Here is a 6,474-nt window from a genome sequence, read left to right on the forward strand (position 1 = left end):
GTAGTATCTCCTTTTCCTTCCAACTTCACCTCAATAACTGCATCGATCTTAGAGGCTATATTTTTGACAATCTCCTTCGTCACTTGACCAAATGGGAGTCCATGTAATTTTTAACCCAAAAGGGACAGTGATCAAAGTCGTAACAAACTTCTGAGATATTTGGATCACATTGTTGGAGAACAAGGAGGTTGCTTCCAAAAGACCACGGGCCGGAGTCTAACACCCTCTGTTTTTCAGCTTCAGACTTGAAGGAGAAAGAGAAATCCTGGTTCAAGCGAGGTGCAGGATGCTTTCTCTGTCTTCCATGCTTTTTTCATAGTGTTGAGAAATGCCTGAAAGTTTACATTAGGTCGAGAATAAAGTTTACCAAACAAAGTTAACCGGCACTCTATTAATTTGTCTTCAGAAATTCCTTGTTGAACGTCTATCACATTATCATCGGACCATAGACTACCCAAGCTTCTGCACAGAGCTTCTACTCTACTATCATCAGAATTTTGTTCAGACATTATTACCTCCCTACTGAACAGATCCAAGTAAGAAAAGGGAGCAGCTTCAGCACGATTAAAAGGGCATACACTATAACCTTACAACGGGTCAGCATAACTTGCGCCCTTGCTGACGAGAATAGAGTATGGTTGGGAACTCTGAAAAGGTTGGAGACGCAGCTCTACTGCCTTCAACCATATTTGTTTTTACTCGACACTTTAATCCAAACAGGAGAGATATGGGGAAAGCGATGGTGGGCCAAGGTGGAGACAGCGAAGAGGCAGAAAACAAAATATAAAGGTAAGTTAAACTGAAACGGGCGGGTGGGTTTTAGAAGGTGGGATCATCGTTGCCTGGGGTTTTTGGATTGCCGACAAAATCAAAAGGGATTGTGATCGAGGGTGTGGAGCTCGACAAACAAAGACAATTTGGGGGTTTTCGTAGTCGATGATGTGGGTTGAGAGACACGGGCTCTTTGAAGAGGTTGTGGTGACTTTTGGAAGGGGCGATGCGGCTTACGAAGAAAAAGCAGGGCCACAAGAACGGAGAGAGTTGTGCGGGATGAGAAGGGGGTTGTAAAAGAGAAACGATGAGGGTCAAACTCAACTAGAACAACGAATCACCAGTACAGGGGAAGCTACCTCGCGGTAGGGAGAAACCCAGAGCGTCTGGGAGAGTACCTATGAAAAGCGTTAGCTTGATTGCACGCATGTCAATTAGATGGCCAACTTTTTGTGGACGATGTGCGACCTACCTTTCCATGAATCTATAGTATACGGTAGACGAACCCTTCTTAAAAGGAGGAATCATCTGATTCCGCTAATCGATTTCTTGCCCCTTTTTGACATATTCCATGAACCCCTTTTCCAACGTCGAGCGTCGAATGTTCAAGATATCACATACACTTGTTGTCTATTGGCTGGTGAAGGTTGGCTCAGAAATTTTAGTACATCAATACGTCATGCTAGTGAAAAAGCTCTCGCGGAGCTTATCCAATAGAGGCTGCGGTCAAATCCACGCTAATTAAAACAAAAAGTATTCTCAGTTGGGTCTTATTTACATGAGTGCCCATGCGCCAAACCCACTATAAGGGTACGCCCGAGGGGCATGACCATCATTTCGAAGGAGCTTGAACGCAAGAAACAACGGGAGGAAAGTTTAATTGGTGTACAGATTTTCTTGGTGGGCTGGAAATCAAAATGATTGCTCAGCAAGAAAAGGCTTTTTAATCCAGATTATATTAATTGGAGTATTCAGAATAGTGTTAGTTTATTCCCATTCGTTCTATCTTGGCTTAATATCTGCACATATATTCCTAATCGCTTGTTCAAGAAGGCAATAAAAGAAAAAGAGAAAATGATCTTGAACAACGACACCTCTCTTATGTCATGGTGGTTGGTGCTAATTTGTTGATCGGTCCACGTATGTGCAATGAAATGATGAGATCATACGAATGGAAAAAGATCTGATTAAGCATGGAAAAAGAAAAGTTTGGAAATCCACCCCGAAAATGATATATTTGACACGGCAGAACTCGTTGAATTTCCTACTTTGGTCCATTGTATGGGCCACAGATGTGGTGACGGCGGCATCGATGGGTGAAGGAGTGACAGTGACGGTCTTGTGGCGGTGATGAACTGGCGGAACACTCCAACCCCGGGGGGGGGTGTCAATGGGATTGGGGAGCAGGGGAGGAGGAAGAAGAACGGTAGTTACACTACAAATATGTGGGAATTTGGAAAGAACGAGGAAAAGAGAAAAAGGGGATAAACCTCAGCCATTTGAAGACGTTATATGCTTTTTAAAGATTCAGGAGCTCTTCTTAAACTAGCTTGACGTTTTTCAACGTGACGAACCACAATATAATTCCCTCACTACAGAGTTTCTTCAGCCGTCGTATAGCTCCTGGAAGTTGGAGTGGATACCAAGAGAGAGGAACAAAGCTGCTCATGAACTTCTTCACTGCCCTTTTCTTGATTCTTGCCCGGTTTGTTTGCCTGAAACTGTTTCTGAGATCATCAGGGAGGAGGCTCCCGCTGTATTGCTTAGAATAGGTTGTAATTTGAGTTTTCGGCAATAATAAGACGTAAATTTGCGCCCTTAATTTAGAGGATCTCGATTTTACATATGCTACAGGCAGTAGCGTGTACGTTTGGTGGTTATGCATGAAAAGAAAGTGTATAGTTTTGTTTTTCTCCGTGAGAAGAAAGTTGGTAGTTATTTCAAGGATGTGATGGTTTCATGGAAGTAACTACTCGTCAACAAACAAAAATAATCTAAATTCCAAAGTTTTATGAACCATATTTATGGTGTCTGAAGGCTAAAAGGGAATCCCTTATATAAGGCTGAGGTAGCCGTATATTTATGGGATAGCAAATCTGTCTCAAGAGGACAATTATGAAAAAAAGTCCTAAACATATTACACTTGTACTAATTTAGTTCTAAATATTTCAATTGTATCAATTGAGTATTAAACATTTTTACATTTTACTAATTGAGTCTATTAGGTCAATTTTGGATGGAAATTACTAACGTAGACTATGGCCATGCTATGTGATCCAGTCGGTGTTGACCTGGGTATTTTTTAATAATTTTTTTGCTCTCTTTTCTTTACTCATTTTTTTTTTAGAGTGAGGACCAACCAGCATTGGTTGAGGATCACAATGCCCTCATAGGTTGCTCTAGGTGAGGGCTCGTGGGCCCTTGCTGTGACATCCCGATTTTCCAATTCTATTTTCGATAAACTAAGACGGGCATTTCGTTGGCACGCAGATAGTTCATTTCCTTGAGTCGGCCACTCATGTGAAAGCTAGTTTATCAGGTGAAGCCGTTAAGAGATTCTAATGCATCAGACTCGAGAATTTGACCAGGAAACGACCTTTCGACCAAGCTAATTTGCAAGGGTCATTACGGCACAAATAAAAATCAATCAAAGACCGGAGATAGGTTGACTCGACAAAGGCATGTGATCAAGTGTGGGTGATTCCACCAGATCGCACAATTCTTATTGATCGGCACTAGACCGACCTTTTTGTCAATTGGGTACCCTGTGTCCGTATTTGAAACCTTGAAATTACCCCGGCAACCGAAAGTCACCAATGTGTCAAATATGTACATTGTGGTTTGAATTGATTAACCACAGGTCAAATGCATGAAAATTTCTAAAAGTTGCCCGGTAGATCAGGTCGTGCTAGTATCGTGCCATAGTGAAATTAACCATGAAATTGGGATCGAATTCTGAAATTGGAAGTCATGGTGTGTCACAAATCTTGTTAGGAACATTGGATTAATTTATGGACTTTAATTATACTCATTTGGAAGAGAATTGAATAGAATTGAAGAAATTAAGGTACAAGATTTTATGTCCCGGCGGAAAATGAAATTGGACCTATTGAAGATTGTTGTGGAGGATGGAGATAGTGGAAGATGATGTCATCCTAGGTCATGGTAATTGGGGCAAAGGAAGGAGGAGATGACAAGTGGAGGGTGGTGATCAAATCCCAAAAAGGTGGGATGTCACCTCCCCCTTATCTCCATCATCTTCTTCATTTGAACTTGGAGGAGAGAGAAGGAGCTGCACCATGCGACAGCCAGCCCAACGCCCCCCTTCCGCCTGTTCGTCGCAGCCATCACCATTCACCGGAGCGGTCACGGTTGTCGCCCATCCATGCAAGGAGGCCTGCTCGCCGCTCTGCCAGTCAGCTTGCCTGCTTGCCGCCTTCGTCCGCCCGTTCCAGCTCGTCGTTCGCCATCCCGCAGCTGCCCGACACCGCTCCACGTCGCCGGAGCTACCGCCAGTCATCGCCTGAGCAGCCGCCAGTCCTCCTCCACAGTTCCTTCGCCCGAACCGCCGCTAAACCACCTCCGTCCGACTCCAACAGCAACTCGTCGAGTGGGTTTTTACAGCCCGGTCGTGGCCCGTTTTGGCCAGCTTCCCGACCCCGAAAGCTCTGCCCGCCTTGAGGAAAGTCGTTCCCCTCGGCGTCTCCATCATTTTGGTCCGCTCGGCTCATCATTTGAGTGAGTTTATCTCACTAAACCTTGATTAGAGGGTTAATGATGCTTTAAGTGTGTTTAACTTAGGTTAATTGAGATTAGGTGGTTATATTAGTTTATTTTAGTTGTGGATTAGATTAAGGTGTTTAATTAAGTTAAAGTATGTTTAGTTTAAAGTTAACTAGGTTTATTTTAATATAAGCCTTGATGTGACTTAAAGGAATTTATTTTCGATTTAAATAAATGTTTGAAATTATTGGTTTATTTAATAATATATTAGATTCCGAAAATTATTCAAATATTATTATTTATAAAAAAAAATTTTGAAAAATTATTTTTGACCTCAATCGCTTTCGAGAATTTCGTGTTAATCACATTTGTGTATTTAGAATTTGAATTTGATGAGTGAATAATGCAAATTGAGTGTTGATTGTGAAAAAAATATGGATTTTATTTAGAAAATCCCAAATGTCGGGTTTGGCATCGAAATTGGATTTTTAAGGATTAATATTGTAATTGGAGTATGTAAGTGATATGCAAAGTGCCTTGTGTTGAGTATGATTGTAGTGTGATAATTAAGAGGAATTGTCTTGAGCTATTGAGCTGGATTTGCCCCTATATGGGATGCCCCATACAACGGATGCGAGTCACAGTTGGTTCTGGGCCCATGCTTTTTCGGGAATGCCGTCGACGTGCTGACGAAGCTGCGCTCCAAGGTGGGGAGGCAATGCTTGGCTATATGTCAGTAGATAGCCGAACTGCGAGTAGACTATGCCCTTGTGTGGCAGTGAATAATAATTGGAACGCTTGCTGTGATTGCGAATTATGTAAAATTGATTGTGCTCCAATGGTTTGAGTTCTTATTACTACTTGTGACTGAGTGATATGAATTGTACTAACATGTAGGAAGGAAATAAGACGAGGTAAGTCTTCTGTGCTATGTGGCTAGACCACTCTTGGGCGTATTTTCGTTCTAATAGGGGTTTAGGAGGGGTGAACTTGTTGAACAATGTCTCACCCCGTTGTGGGAAAATATTACAAGGCCGTAGATGGTAGGACCTCCGGAGAAAAATGGCATTCCAGTGTAGATTATCAAGCAGGTGCACAGTTTTCCTGACCCTGGGAGCCATTTGATCTATGAGCTGATCAGGACCACCGTATGGGTTCAGGAGACCGAGGATGTTAGGGTACCACATAGGTTTAAGGCATGGTTCCATTTTGGGGCCAATGGCTTTAGAATTGGTCCATTCGATAGTTTTGATATTTCACTTGCTATGGTGGATGTTATTTTGGGTGAAGGTGTAGCTGACCTTCCTGATGGTAGGGTCGACAACCCATCGTCTCCAGACCCAGTGCAGTCAGAAGTGGAAGATGTGGGATCGACGAACAAGTCCGACTAGTAGTCATAGGACTGTTCGCCTTTTTGGAGGACCAATCCATGTTGTGTAGACTGACCCTTTTTGATGCACATGAACTCTGGCCCATCTTTGGTGCATATAATCTCTGATTCTGTTGGTGTATGTAAACTCTGGAATGATGATATATGAAAGTATGTTGGTTTGATTTTGAATTGGTTTTTCCTGCTGTCCTATTTCGTAAGTTTTGTTAGGGGTTTCTTAATACGTTCCGCACGCGCATAATAATTGAATGGGGTCGGCGACACTACTTGGGAATGTCGCATTTACATGACCATGGCGGGTTATTCACGCATCTCGGGGTTCGGGGTGTGACACTTGCTATGGCCGACAAGGGTGTGGTGGCTATCGGTTGATGCCCTCTCCAGCCACAGTGAGGACACGTGGCCCCTTTCTTGTTGCTGGAAAAAGTTGGCCAATGACCATTGTTTGGCCCTTAGTCCAAAAAAAGAAAGTAAAGAAAAGAAAAGGAAAGAACAAATTAAAAAAATTAAAAAATGTCCATATCAGTGTTAGTTATGCGACATAAGAGTGTTAGCGACCATGTTAATGATTTTTGACCAAAATTGGCCAT

The sequence above is a fragment of the Eucalyptus grandis genome, chromosome 2 (assembly GCF_016545825.1).
Source record: "Eucalyptus grandis isolate ANBG69807.140 chromosome 2, ASM1654582v1, whole genome shotgun sequence".
Taxonomy (NCBI): Eukaryota; Viridiplantae; Streptophyta; class Magnoliopsida; order Myrtales; family Myrtaceae; genus Eucalyptus; species Eucalyptus grandis.